Source organism: Dromiciops gliroides, chromosome 2 (genome assembly GCF_019393635.1).
Source record: "Dromiciops gliroides isolate mDroGli1 chromosome 2, mDroGli1.pri, whole genome shotgun sequence".
NCBI lineage: Eukaryota > Metazoa > Chordata > Mammalia > Microbiotheria > Microbiotheriidae > Dromiciops > Dromiciops gliroides.
The window spans coordinates 233,466,619-233,482,223 of NC_057862.1; the positions used below are offsets into that span (position 1 = coordinate 233,466,619).

The window sequence follows — 15,605 nt, forward strand, 5'->3', positions numbered from 1 at the left end:
GAGCAAGAATCCATCCATTAGCCTAAACTTAGAATTTCTTTTACTTGAAGAAAGATTTCCCGCACTGGTTGATTTCTGAATGAGGAAGTAGAAGAGGGAAAAAATCTTGGTCCTGATTAAGAATTAGTTATCAATACAAGAGAGAAATAATCACTTCTCTCAGTGAAGGTCATTGTCCCTGGTCAGGACTTAAGCTGGGGTGGGATCTCACACTATCTCAAATCTGAGACATTGGCAGCCAGGGGGCACATTACATAGAGTACTGGACCTGGTGTCAGGAAGGCCTGAGTTCAAATCTGGCCTCATATACTTACTAGCTATTCGACCCTAGGCAAATCACTTAACCTCTGATTGCCTCAGTTTCTTCAACTGTAAAAAGCGCATCACAATAGCAAGTGCTTAACACAGTGCCTGGCACATGGTAAATACTATGTAAATGTTAGTTATTAGTAGTAATATTTTCATGCATGTGCAGGAGCTCAGCCCTAGGTTGGCCGGAGGGTCATGAATCCTTTGATCCCAGCAAACTCTGGAAGACCATCCCACAAATCATAGAGGTATTTCCATTTCAAGGGCAGCTAGGTGGCACAGTGGATAAAGCACCAGCCCTGGATTCAGGAGGACCTGAGTTCAAATCCTACCTCAGACACTTGACACTTACTAGCTGTGTGACCCTGGGCAAGTCACTTAAACCCCATTGCCCTGCAAAAAAAAAAAAAAAAAAGAAGTATTTCCATTTGCATCAGTGGATGAAGAAGCTACTGTCTGAAGCATTGAAGTCAGCCAAGAAACATAGAATCAGATAACCTGTGTTCAAATCCACCTCTTATCATTTATTGCCTATATGGTCATGAGCAAGTAGTTTTACCTCCCTGGGCCTCGGTTTCCTCATCTGTGAAGTGTGGAAAGTAGACTAGACGGCCTTTCAGCTCTAGCTCTATGAGTTCCCTCATGGATGTCCCCAAGGCAACCCCTCCGCCAAAAAAAAAAAAAAAAAAAAAACCAGAAATTTTTCAGGCCCATTCCCATTGTCACTTTTTTCTAGGAGGTTTTCAGTTGCCATGACCTATTAGCATCAGAAGACTCTTCTCACAGACTTAAATCCCTGCTATTCACCCTTTCTACTGTGGAAATTTATTTTGATTTGGGGACCCTACCTTTAGACTGAGATTAGAAAGCCTTAGGACCTCAAGGTCTCTTCTGTGTGGGAGGTGCTGGTGCCCCTCCCCCTCTGCTTCAGCTGAGCCAAAAAGCCCCGTGGGCTGTACAAGACACCAGGTCATACAGCTGAGGGAAAAAAAGCCCCCAGCTCCCTCTGACCTGAGCGGAGCTATCTGAAAGATCTCGGATAGCCTGTGCTGAGGCACATGAGGCTGGAGCGCACTGCCCCCCCACCCCCACCAGCCACAGCCCTGGCTGGCGGATTAGCTTGGTCTGTGGGGGCGCAGGAAGCCCTGAGATTTGAGTGGAGAAAAGAAAGGTATATATAGACCTGACGGTTAGACTTTGGGGGACGGACAAGAAGAGGTCAAGAGGCTGCCGAGGAGACAGCAAAGGTTGGAGAAGACAGACAGGGGGCTACAAGGACACAGGAGAAGACAAGAAGGACTAGGAGAAAAGAGAGGCTGAAGGGCAGACTGATGGAGCAGACAGACAAAAGGTTGGTGAGAGAGAAACATAGGGGTTCAGTGGTGGCAGTAAGGAGAGGAAAGTTAGAAGCACAGGGATTTACAAAGTGAAAGGGGCTCAGAGTTAGAATAAAGTACCTGAGTGCCCTAAGGCAAGTGGTGGCTAAGGCCCTTATTGTATTCAAGAAGTTCCAAAGAGACCAGTGGAAAGAGAAGTGCCTCAACGCAGTCAGGTTGTACATTTTATTTCCTTGTATTCTTAATTTTCAATAGTATCTCATAAATAAACTCTGCTTTGATTATTTGGTTAAGAGGCTTCTTAATATTTTGCTTATCAATTTGGAAGTAGAGCAGTGTGGTGGAACTTTATAAATGGCCCATGCTAAGTTAATAGTAGTCAGATAGCCAAATAGTCAAAAGTCCCCAGATTAGTCCTCCAGTCAAATTAGCCCCCAAATTAGGCTAGTCATCAAAAATATTTCTAGGGGCAGCTAGGTGGGACAGTGGATAGAACACCGGCCCTGGAGTCAGGAGTACCTGAGTTCAAATCCGGCCTCAAACACTTAACACTTACTAGCTGTGTGACCCTGGGCAAGTCACTTAACCCCAATTGCCTCAATAAAAAAAAAATTAAAAAAAAAATATTTCTACACTACCCTTTCTCTTCTCTGGTGGTTTCTCCCCTCCTCCACCATCTCCTCTGAAGCACAACCAATGCATAGTCAGCCTAAGGGTGCCAACTGTTTTAAGTTCCAGTTGGAGGGAAGCACGGGTATAGACTACATTAGGTAAGTTGCGTGTACATAGTCTCATATTCCTTAATTAGCTCAGGGAAGCGTTAAAAACATTAATGAGTCTCCTCTAAGTGTCTCTGTTTGGTTCTCCTTACAGTCAGCACATCCCTTCTCTAGGCAGAACCAAGAGAACATTGTACATTATTGTTCATTTGTTTGTTTTTGATGAGGCAATTGGGGTTAAGTGACTTGCCCAGGGTCACACGGCTAGTAAGTGTTAAGTGTCTGAGGCCGGATTTGAACTCAGGTCCTCCTGAATCCAGGGCCGGTGCTCTATCCATTGAGTTCAAATCCAGCCTCAGACACTTAACACTTACTAGCCGTGTGACCCTGGGCAAGTCACTTAACCCCAATTGCCTCACTTAAAAAAAAAAAAAAAAAGAACAACTTTGAGCGAATAAGTCATTTTGACCATTATAAAGATCCCAATTCTTAGAGTCCCTGCCCTTTCTAGGTACTTTATCTGCAGCCTCAGGAAGACCCTTTTCTCTTCCTGGAGATTAGTAAGTAGACTGTAAGATGGTCTCCTCATATTCAGTTGGAAAACAGTCTCCTTGAAGCCCTTGAAACTTCAGCACAGCTAATATCCCCAGGCTCTGTTTACAAAATGCCCTGCACTAATTTTGCCCGTGTTCTGGGATCATGGCATTCTGCTGGGTTCCGATGAGCTCAGCCCTCGGTCTGACCTAGCACTTCCTCACTTCCCTCTAGCTCTCTTCTCACCTTCTCTCTGAACCTCAGCTGAACCCACAGGGCTCTCTAAACCTCCTGTTTCTTTTCAACTTCCTTCTCCTTCAGTATCAACCTTGTAAAGCAACGGGGCCACTTTCATTGTTGTTCAGTCATTTTAATCAAGTCTGCCTCTTCATGACCCCCATTTGGGGTTTTCTTGGCAAACATGATGGAGTGGTTTGCCATTTCCTTCTCCAGCTTATTTTATAGATGAGGAAACTGAGGCAAACAGGGTTAAGTGACTTGTCCGGGGTCACACAACCAGCATCTGAGGCTGGATTTGAACTCTGGAAGATGTCTTCCTGAGTAGTCTTAGCACTTATCTGCACTGCACCACCAGCTGTCCTTTTGTGGTATTAAATACCCTCATTTAATTCAGACATCCTGCTCTAGGATTTCCCTTTTTGTTCACAACCATGGGCATGCTTCCTTAATTAGTTAGATTCTGTCAATCAAGGGTCAAAGGTCCTCCGTGGTTTTTGGAAGGTGCTGTGGTTTTGTTTTGCTTTTAAAACCACGGGTTAGTGTGGGAGTGAAGAGGGTAAGAGAACTTTATTCTAGAAGTCATATCTCTGATCCAGTCGTTCTTGCCATGTAAAACTTTGATAGTCTGGTAAAGGTAGGGATCACTCCTCAGAATAATGTTTCTAAATGCATAAAATTAAATATATATATATATATATATATATATATGACTATAAAGGAAACCAAATATATTGAAATACAGGTATCAACATATTTTTAAAAGTTCACAGGTTCTAGGTTAAGAATGATAAAATGGGGGCGGGGCAGCTAGGTGGCATAGTGGATAGAGCACCGGCCCTGGAGTCAGGAGTACCTGAGTTCATCTCCCCCCCCCCCCCCCCCCCCGGGGCAATGGGAGTTAAGTGACTTGCCCAGGGTCACACAGCTAGTGTCAAGTGTCTGAGGCTGGATTTGAACTCAGGTACTCCTGAATCCAGGGCCAGTGCTTTATCCACTGCGCCACCTAGCTGCCCCTAGTACCTGAGTTCAAATCCAGCCTCAGACACTTAACACTTACTGGCTGTGTGACCCTGGGCAAGTCACTTAACCCCAGTTGCCTCACTTAAAAAAAAAAAAAAAAGAAGAAGTCACAAAGAAGCAAATTTAGGCTTGATTGAAGTTTGTAGACAATCAACAAAATAATAAGCCCTGATTTGTAGCAGTTGCCAGTTTCCAAGGTGTAAAAGCTCACCCTGAAAATCCTAAGAATTAAAGGTAACTAAAAGTCGAATAGGCTGCCTCCAGAGGTGGTGAATTCCCCATTCTTGGAGAGAATCAAAGCAGAGGCTGGATGACCACTCATCAAGTGGGTTTTAATAGGTATTCCTTTGGGTATGGATTAAACTAAATGGCCACTGAGATCCCATCCAACTCTGTGACCAAGAGGTTGTGTGGTAGCATGCAAATAGCCCTGGATTTGGAATGAGATGACCCAGGCTTGAATGTCAGCTCAACTTCACCGTGTGACCTTGGGCAGGTCTTTTAACCTCTATGGACCTTAGTTTCCACTTCTGTAAGATGAAGGGTTGAAATAGATGACCCCCAAGGTCCTTTCTGGTTCTGTTTGTGATCTTATGAATTTTCTCTCTCAAATGTTTTTGTGAAACATGCCCCCATCTCTCTTTCCCACCCTTCTCTAAGTCCCTCCACACACTTGTAGGAAACACCTTATAACTGAGAAAGAACAATTAGGACAACTGATCTGGTATCTCATCATGGCAGATGAACTAATATTATTCACGCACTGATTCTGGGGACTCCAAGGTATTTTTCTACCCACTTGGAGTACATGGGATAGAGAAGTCATTCTTCACTCCTCACTGTGACCAGACAAACATGCCTAAATGTCTTGTTAGCCAAAGTTATCATCTCCTGCCTTTTTGCCTTTGTGCACACCCAGGATGCACTCCCTTTTCAACTCTGATTCTTACGATCTCCAGCTTTCTTTAAGTTTCAGGTAATGTATCATTTCCTATAGGGAGACTTTCTTGATTCCTGTACTTCATAGGGCAATAGGTTTAGAGTTGAAAGAGACCTTTGAGGTCATCTGGTACCATAGTGGATCGAGTGCCAGACCTGGAGTCAAGATAGACCACAGTTCACATTCAAGCCCAGACTCTACCTGCCTCAGTTTCCTCAATTAGGGATAATAATAGTTCCTACTTCCCATGGGTGTTTGGGGTGTTCAGGGAGGACTAGCCTCTCTGATGTGAGGACTACCAAGCCCTTTTTCAGGGTTGCTCATTCAGCTTTGATAAGAACTTTTCACTCAGTTCTCACCTGTGGCTCTAAGAAGCTATAGCATTCTCAGCAGCCACACCCCAGTAAAACCATCTCCACAGATGAACTAAGCCAGGTTGAGGGTAACTGACAGGCCTCAAACCCATCAGTGAGTTAGGGAGACGTCTACCCCAAGCATGTGAAGACATCCTGGGGCAGAATGAGTGGGTGAGAACAATTTGTTCCAGAAGTCATGAAGGCAGCTGAAGCGGGTGGCTAGCACAGTGTCTAATAGATGGCAGGCACTATATAAATACTTATTTCCTTTACCTTCCCCATCCATCTTTTAACATACAAGGAAACTGAGGCTAATGGAGGTTAACTGATTTGCTCAGGGTCACACAAGTAGTAAATGGCATAAATTAAATTGGAACCCAGGTCCGCTGACATAAAATTCCACACCTTTTCCAGCTGTTTGTGTTCTTTCTTCCTGAAATTATCACATATGAATCTGTTTACATGTTGTATCTAGCCAGTAGAATGTAATCTCTTTGAGGGCAGGAATTGCCTTTTGTTTTGCGTTTGTACCACCAGAGGCCAGCAAAGTACTTCCCATATTGTATTTGGTCAGAAACAATGATTTCATCAGTATAAGGAGCTGCAGGTGAATAATTCCTACTGCCAAAGAAGATTAGCATGTCCTCTGCAATTTATAATCTTTTTTAAAATTAATAAAGTATTTTATTTTTTCTGTTACATGTAAAGATAGTTCTCAACTTTTGTTTATACAAGCTTTACAATTTCAGATTTTTCTCCCTCCCTCACCTCCCTCCCCCCTCCCCTAGACAGCAGGTAATCTGATATAGGTTATATATATATATATATATATATATATAATACACATAATAACATTAATCCTATTTCTGCATTAGTCATGTTATTAGAGAAAAAATCAGAGCAATGATGAAAAACCTCAAAATAGAAAAAAACAATAGCACCAAAAACAAAAGAAATGGTATGGTTCGTTCAGCCTCTATACTCCACAGTTCTTTTTTTTTTTTCTTGGATTTGGAGATCCTCTTCTATCATGAGTTCCCTGGAACTCTTCTATACCATGCAATTTATAATCTTAAGAGAGTTGATTTGGGCAGTGAGATGTTAAATGACTTACTTAAGGACATTAAGCTGTCATGGATCAGAGACCACACTTGAGCCCAAGTCTTCATGGTTTTGAGGTCAGCTCACCACACCATGTTGCCTCACAGTAGGTGTTTAATAAATGCTTGATGACTTTAATTGAATTTGGCCTCACAATCAATCAATGAGAAAGCAGAGGAAAATGGAAAATTCAGATAAAAAAGAAAGAGGGTAAGGACCTATATGTGCAAAAATATTTATAGCTACCTTTTCTATAATGGCAAACTCAAGAGATGCCCATCAGCTGGGGAGTGGCTGATTAAATTATGGTATATGGATGTAATGCAATACTTTTGTGTCATAAGAAATGACAAAAAGGAAGGAATTGAGACAAACCTGGTATGAATTATATTAACTGATGCAGTGAAGTGAGCAGAACCAGGAGAACAATTTATATAATGATAACAATGATATAACTTCTTTTTAAAATTTATTTTTAACATTCATTTAAAAAAAACTTTAATTCCAAAATTTCTTTTACTTCAGCTCCTCCCCTGTCCATTGAGAAGGAGAGCAATATATCTTTTTTGGGGGGGGGCAATGAGGGTTAAGTGACTTGCCCAGGGTCACATAGCTAGTATTTGTCAAGTGCCTCAGGCTGGATTTGAACTCAGGCCCTCCTGAATCCAGGGCCAGTGCTTTATTCACTGTACCACCTAGCTGCCCCAGAGCAATATTAATATCAATTATCTCTTTGGGATACAGTCCTAGTAGTAGTATTGCTGGGTCAAAGGATATATGCCGTTTTATAGCTCTTTGGGCATAATTCCAAGTTTCTCTCCAGAATGGCTGAATAAGTTCACAACTCATAGGGAGAGTTACTTTGAAAAAGAGTTCCCTATACCCATGAAATAACAACAGCTAGCATTTCTATAGTGCTTTAAGGTTTGCAAAGGGCTTTACAAATACTACCTCATTTGAACCTCACATCAAGCCAGGGAGATAGGTGCTATTACTGCCCCCAATTCTTACAGAAGAGGAAACAGAGGCAGGTAGAAGTAAATTGACTCACCTAGGGCCACACATCTAGAATGCAGGTCTTTCTGACTCAAGGTGCAGTGTTTTATCCAGAGAGATAACTAGCTGACTCTGTAATAATCAGTCCATACTCTATCTTCCCTAAAAATTAGGAGAGTAGATCAGTGGAATAGTTCATAAACACGAAAACACTTTATAAACATGTTATAGCCCCAACATATATTGTCCCTGGACAGGTTGGATGTGTAATTCCTCAGCCTGATCTTCTAAAGTAGAGACATTCAGAGGAAGAATGAAGACAGAGACAGCTTTGACAGACCTTTCATGGCCCTTGTCTTCAAATGCCAACAAAATCCACATAAAGCTTTTTGTTATAATCAAACCATGTCCCCCATGCACACAGCAATGAACCTAGTCTAATTAATGGGGTATTATCCTTGTTCTCCTATAGTGATGATATAATTGAGGTCTATTAAGTTTCTGTGGGTTTTTCCTGTCTCTCCTAAGAAAGCATTCTGTGTGTCCAACTCTTCCATTGCCAGGCTGATGATCTCTGGAGGGGAGGAAGGATTTAATCTCTCCTGTCTAGGTGCCAGGAGGGCTGGCCATAGATTTAAAGAAGAATAAAGAAGGGGTTGGGAATCCTATTGGGGTGGGGGAAGAAGAATACTGGTCAGGATAGGGTAGGGATGGGAGAGATGAGGTTGATGGGAAAGAAATTGAATTAGGATAGGAATAGTGGGATGATAAAGGAATGTGGAAATAGAGTTGAAGATAAGGATTGGAAGGGGAATAGAGGATGGGATGGGGATAGAGGTTGAAAATGAGGGTGGGGATACTTTTCTATTATTTCCTTCATTTGGGGACAGAGGAGATATCTTACTAGGGTGAAGTGAAATCACTGGGCCAATGCTACCTCTTAGCAGGAGGTCATATTCAAAATGAGTGTGCATACTCCTTCCTTTCTTTGGAGAGGTAGTACACTATGGGTGCAAATGCTGCATATATTGTCAAACGTGGGTGCTATGTCAATTGGGTTTGCTTAAATTGTCTTTCTTTGTTATCTAAGAGGCACACTGGTTGTTGGGTAGGGTGGGGTAGGCTAGTGCAACATATACAGAAAATTCTAGGATGTAAAAACAAAATGCCTCAATAAATCTTTAAACGCAATGAGGGGGGGTGGGCAGCTAGGTGGCACAGTGGATAAAGCACTGGCCCTGGATTCAGGAGGACCTGAGTTCAAATCCGGTCTCAGACACTTGACACTTACTAGCTGTGTGACCCTGGACAAGTCACTTAACCCTCATTGCCCTGCAAAAATAAATAAATAAATAAATACATACATACATACATAAATGAATGAATGAATATATAGATTGATTGATTAATTGATTAAATAAATAAATAAACAAACAAAAAAATAAATAAAATAAAAGCAATGAGAGTTTGAGGCCTTTTCTGGAATCCTGGGTAGGAATGACACCAAGAAAGCCAAGCAGCTGTTGCAGCCACTGGCTTCCACCAAGCTTCTCTCCTCTGCTCACCACCCATTGCTTTAGGGAGAGGCTCTTTTCAGGCCAATTTCTCTACATACCCTCCCTCCTCTTCCAGCTCCCTCTCTCCTTAGCCCATAAATCTTATTGGACCTCATACTTGACAGTGGGTGTGGAAGCAAAAAAGAGGGGTTGGGAAATTCAGTACAGCTATTGCTTGGACCACAACAGTCCGTTTCTTAGTCTGTGAGAGCTCTCTATTCTAGGTCTTTCATAGAGAGGCACACTGATTGGAGTTAGGAGAGTTAGGGTCAAATCCTGCCTCTGCAGGTAGTTAGTTGGCTGTGTGACCTAGGGCAAAGCCATTTAACTTCTCAAGGGCTATTGAGAAAGTTACTGATAAGGGCAGCTAGGTGGTACAGTGGATAAAGAACCAGGCCTTGGATTCAGGAGGACCTGAGTTCAAATCTGACCTCAGACACTTGACACTTACTAGCTGTGTGACCCTGGGCAAGTCACTTAACCCTCATTGCCCCATGGGGAAAAAAAAGAAGTTACGGATAAGCAGTCTGACCTTGAATAAGATACTTACCATCTCCAGGACTCAGTCTGTTCATTGGTAACATGAGGGAGGGGCTTGGACATCCTCTGGTTCAAAAATTGGGATACAGATTCTTCCTGTATTTCCTTCATGCTCCTGACTCACTACGCCCTGGCCCCTGGGGCAGGGAGTCTTTTGCCTTTCTTTGTATCTCTGTGCTTTCTGTGTCTTTCTAGCTACTTGTCCCCAAGTGAATTAGAGATTGGGGGGCTGAAATTCATTTCAACTATACCAGTCCAGGATCTAGTCTATGGTCATGTCCGTATTTTCCATAATCATTGCAGAGCCCTGATCCTAATGACCAAAATCAGCATCCTACATCTAGGTGATGCAGTGGATAGAGCACGGGGCCTGGGGTCAGGAAAACCTGAGTTCCAATTTGACCTCAGACACTTTTTCGCAGGGTGACCCTGGATAAGTCAGGTAACCTCTATCTGTCTCAGGTTCCTCAACCGTAAAAAGTGGATAATGATAGCATCTACTTCCCAGGATCGTTGTGAAGATCAAATGAGTTAATATGTGTAAAGCACTTAGGGGTAGTAGGCATTTATAGAAATGTCAATTAGTTGTGTTGTTGTTATTAATTACTACTATTGGTGCAATGGATAGAGTGCTGGGACTGGTATTAGAATGACTCATCTTCCAGAGTTCAAATCTGGCCTCAGACACTGCCTAGCTGTGTGACCTTGGGAAAGTCACTTAAGCCTCATTGCCCCACCGAGAGAGACACACAGAGAGACACAGAGAGAGAGACACAGAGAGAAAGAGAGTTAATATCCAAGATGTAAAGGCTCAAAAGGCAATAGATTATTTTCCCATAATGATACCTTCTACAATAATAACAACAATCCTAACAACAATGCTGTAAGGTAGGTACCAATTTTGGAGGTGAAGAACTGTTATGGTAAAAAATGTTAAAGTCCCATCAACTACTCAAGTCTTTGCACTCTAAACTCACTGCTCTTCCCATTATACCACACTGCCTGCTTAACCACGGGTTTCCTAGTTTTTTCCTCTTACAGGAAGCTTCTGTCCCATCCCACTTGAGTAAAGAAAACTCTTCTCCTTGGGTAAAGAGACTTAGTCTGGGCTTTTTTCCAGGAAAGCTCTAGGCAGCACAGTACTTAATTGAAAGCTAGAAGCCAGGATGGGGCAATGATGGGGGTGAGAAGGCAGTGGATTAGGTCTGGGTCAAAGAACAACAACAGAAGAAGGAAAGAAACATTTAAGTGCCTACCATATGCCAAGTGTTTTTCAAAGCACTTTACACATACTATCTTATTTGGTCCTCACAAAAATTTGGGGAGGTAGGTACTATTATGATTCTCTTTTTTGTTTGTTTTGTTGTTGTTGTTGTTTTTGTTTTTTTGTTGGGGCATTTGGGGTTAAGTGACTCGCCCAGGGTTACATAGCTGGTACGTGTCAAGTGTCTGAGGCCGCATTTGAACTCAGGTCCTCCTGAATCCAGGGCCAGTGCTCTATCTACTGTGCCACCTAGCTGCCCCATGATTCTCTTTTTATGGTTGAGGAAACTGAGGCAGTCAGCTATTACATGACTTGTCTGAGGGTCACATAGCTAAGTACCTTGAGGCCAGATTTGAACTCAAGGCTTCCTGACTCCAGGCAAACTACTGCATCTACGTTGCTATTTAGCTGCCTCTAGGAAACAGAATACAAAAAGCATGGGTATAAAAGTGTCTTAATGAGGGACTGGGAACAATATACAGATGCAAACAAACACAGTGTTTGATAAACACAAAGATCTCAAGTGCTGATGTGAGAAATCTTTATTTGACAAAAACTTCTGGGGGAAAAAAACTGGAAACCAGTTTGGCAGCTATTTGGTTTAGAACAACATCTTCTACCTCATACCAAGATAAAATCCAAACAGATATAGGATAGACACAAAAGGTGACATCAGAGACAAGTTAGGGGAGAAAGGAAGGAAATATCTCTCACAACTATGGATTGGGGGAGAGTCCATGACAGAGAAGTTCACAGAAGATAAAATAGAAAATTTTGATTACACAAAATTTTAAAAGTTTTTGCACAAAGAAAACTAACAGTTAAAATTAGAAGATAAACAACTAAGTGGGAAAAATCTTTATAGAAACTTTCTCTGACTAGGTTTCATATCCACAGTATATAAGGAATTGTTTTATATATATAAGAACAGGATCTATTCTCAAATAGACAAATGGTCAAAGAATATGAATAGGAAGTTCTCAAAGGAAGAAATCTGAACTATACACAACCATGTAAAGAAAAGCTTCAAATCATTAACAAGAAAAATACAAATGAAAACAAATTAACACTCATAAGACTAACAAGCATGACATAAAAAGGCAAATGAAAATTGTTGGAGGAGTTGATGGAAAGCAGAAAAACTAACATACTCTTGGTGGAGTTGTGATTTGGTCCAGTCATTCTGGAATGCTATTTAGCATTATGTTCCCTGTGCTCACTTTGGAAGTATATATACTAAAATTGGAATGATATAAAGATTAGCATGGCCTCTGTGCAAGGATGATATGCAAATTCATGAAGTGCTTGATATTTTAAAAAGGCAGGGGTAGCAATCATGATCTCAGACATAGAAAAAGCAAAAATATACCTAATTAAAAGAGATAAGCAAGGAAACTACATTTTACTAAAAGGTACCATAGACAATGAAGTAATAATACTAAACATAGATGCACCAAATGGCATAGCATCCAAATTCTTAAAGGAAAAGTTAAATGAATTACAGAAGGAAATAGACAGTAAAATTGTACTAGTGGAGGACGTCAACTTTGCCCTCTCAGAACTAGATAAATATAATCATAAAATAAATAAGAAAAGAGATAAATAGAATTTTAGAAAAGTTAAATATGATAGACCTCTGGAGAAAATTGAATGAGAATAGAAAGGAGTATAACTTTTTCTCAGTAGTATATGGCACCTTCACAAATATTGACCATGTATTAGGACATAAAAACCTCATAAATAAATGCAAAAAGGCAGAAATATCAAATGTACCCTTTCCAGAACATAATGCCAAAAAAAAGCAGCTCTTCCTTGTATGAACCCCAATTGCCTCACAAAAAAAGCAGAACATAATGCAGTAAAAATCACATTCAATGAAGAGCTATGGAAGCAGAGATTAAACATTAATTGGAAACTAAATAATCTAATCCTTAAGAATGAGTGGATCAGAAAACAAATCATGGAAAAAATAATTTCATAATGACAATAATAAGACAACATACCAAAATTTGTGAGATGCATCCAAAGCAATACTTAGGGGGAAACTTGTATCTCTAAACACATACATCAATAAAAAAGAAAAAGAGCAGATCAATGAATTGACTATACAACTAAAAAAACTAGAAAAAGAATAAATTAAAAATCCCTACACACTAAGATGGAAATCCTGAAAATAAAAGGAAAGATTAATAAAATCAAAGTAAAAATTTGAACTAATAAATAAAACTAGGAGCTGCTTTTAGGGGGAAAATAGATAAACCATTGGTTAATTTGATTTTTTAAAAAAAGAAAACCAAATGACCAGTATTAAAAATGAAAGGGATTAATTCACCCCAATATAAGTGAAATTAAAATAATTATTAGGAGATATCCTAATCCTCTTTGCAGAGGATTTGATGGCATACTTGGAGAACCCTGGAGGAACAAAAAAAAGTAGGTGAAACAATGAACAACTTTAGCAAAATTGCAGAATATAAAATAAACCCACATAAATCATTAGCATTTCTATATATCACCAACAAAACCTAGCAGGAGGAAATAGGGAGAAAAGTCCATTTAAAATAAGTACCAACAATATAAAATGCTTGGGATGCTATCTACCTGCCAAGATAAACCCAAGGACAATATGAACACAACTACAAAACACTTTTCACACAAATAAAGACAGATCTAAGCAATTGGAAAAACATTAATTGTTCATAGGTAGGCTAAGCCAATATAATAAAATGACAGTTCTGAGTTAATTTACTTATTTAGTGCATACCAATCAAACTACCAAAGAATTATTTTATAGAGCTAGAAAAAATAATAAAAAATTCATCTGGAAGAACAAAATGTCAAGAATATCAATGTAATCAATGAAAGAATGTGAAGGAAGGTAACCTAACACTATCAGTATAGATTTTAAGCTATATTACAAAGTGGTAACTGTGAAAATAATCTGGTACTGGATAAGAAATGTAATGGGTGGATCAGTGGAAATGATTAGGTACACAATACACAGTTGCAAATGACCATAGTAACTTAATGATTGATAAACTGAAAGATCTTTGGGGGGAAAGAATTTACCATTTGACAAAAATTGCTGGGAAAACTGGAAAGCAGTTTGGCAGAAACTATGCATAGACCGACACAGTATATAAACACTGTATATCAAAATAAGGTCATAATGGATAAATGATTTAGACATCAGGAGTGAAAGCATAAATAAATTAAGAGAGCATGGGAAAATTTACCTGTCAGATCTATAGATAAGGGAATGGTTTATGAACAAATAAAAGAATCATGAGAAGCAAAGTGGATAATACTGGTTACATGAAATGAAAAAAGTTTTTGCACAAACAAAACTAAGATAGCCAAAATTAGAAGGAAAGCAGGAAACAGGGGGGAGGGGAGGAATTATGGCAAGTTTCTTTGATTAAGGTCTCATTTCTCAAATATGGGGAAATTGAGTGAAATTTGTATAAATAGGAACCATTCTCCAACTGATAAACAGTCACAGGATATGAATAGGCATTTTTCAGAAGAAGAAATAAAAACTATCAATAGTCACATGAAAAAATATTCTAAATCACTATTGATTTGAGAAATGCAAATTAAGATGACTCTGAAGTACCACCTCACACCTATTAGATTGGTTAACATGGCAGAAAAGAAAAATGACAAATTCTAGAGGGAACGTGGAAAAATAGGCACACTAATGCACCGTTGGTGGAGTTGAGAAATGGTCCAACCATTCTGGAGAACAATTTAGAACTACACCCAAAAGACTATAAAACTGTGCCTACCCTTCGACCCAGTAATACTACTACTAGGTCTGTATCCCAAAGAAATAAAAGGGAAAATGACCTATTAGTACAAAAATATTTATAGTCGCTTGTTTTGTGGTGGCAAAGAATTGGAAATTGAAGGGGTACCTATCAATTGGGGAATGGCTGAACAAACTGTGCATATGATTGTGATGGAATGTTATTGTACTATAAGAAATTATGATCAGTGAGATACGACCTCACACCTATCAGATCGGCTAATATAATAAAAAAGGAAAATAATAAATGTTGGAGAAACTGTTGAAAAATTAGAACACTAATGCATTGTTGGTGGAGTTGTGAACTGATCCAATCATTCTGAAGAAAAATTTGGAACTATGCCCAAAGGGCTATGGAACTGTGGAAACCCAGTAACACCACTACTAGGTTTGTATCCCAAAGAGATTATAGATAAGGGAAAAGGACCCACATGTACAAAAATATTTCTAGCAGCTCTCTTTGTGGTGGCAAAGAATTGGAAATTGAGGGAATGTCCATCAATTGTGGAATGGCTGAACAAGTTGTGGTATATGAATGTAATGGAATACTATTGTGCTGTAAGAAATGATGAGCAGGCAGATTTCAGAAAAACCTGGAAAAACTTAAGTGGACTGATGCTGAGTGAAGTAAGCAGAACCAGGAGAACATTGTTCACAAAAACAGCAGTATTATAAGGATGATCAACTGTGAAAGACATAATTACTCTGATAACTTCAATGATCCAAGAAAATTCCAAAGGACTCATGATGAAAAATGCTATCTACATTGAGAGAGAGAATTGATGAACTGCAAGTGCAGACTGAAGCATACTTTTTTCACTTTATTTCTCTTGGTTTTTGTGTGTGTGTGTTTTCTTTTGCAACATGACTAATATGGAAATGTGT

At 39.8% G+C, this 15,605-nt stretch overlaps 1 protein-coding gene and 1 non-coding gene across 2 annotated transcripts in view; one reads left to right on the plus strand and one right to left on the minus strand.

Annotated features, from left to right (window-relative positions):
• The window catches only part of TMEM63C (transmembrane protein 63C), a 220,666-nt gene that overhangs the window by 135,044 nt on the left and 70,017 nt on the right, over window positions 1–15,605 (minus strand). The window lies entirely within an intron of this gene.
• Window positions 12,125–12,228, plus strand: LOC122744968. Its single transcript, XR_006355291.1, has one exon. It is a non-coding gene; the product is annotated as a U6 spliceosomal RNA (small nuclear RNA).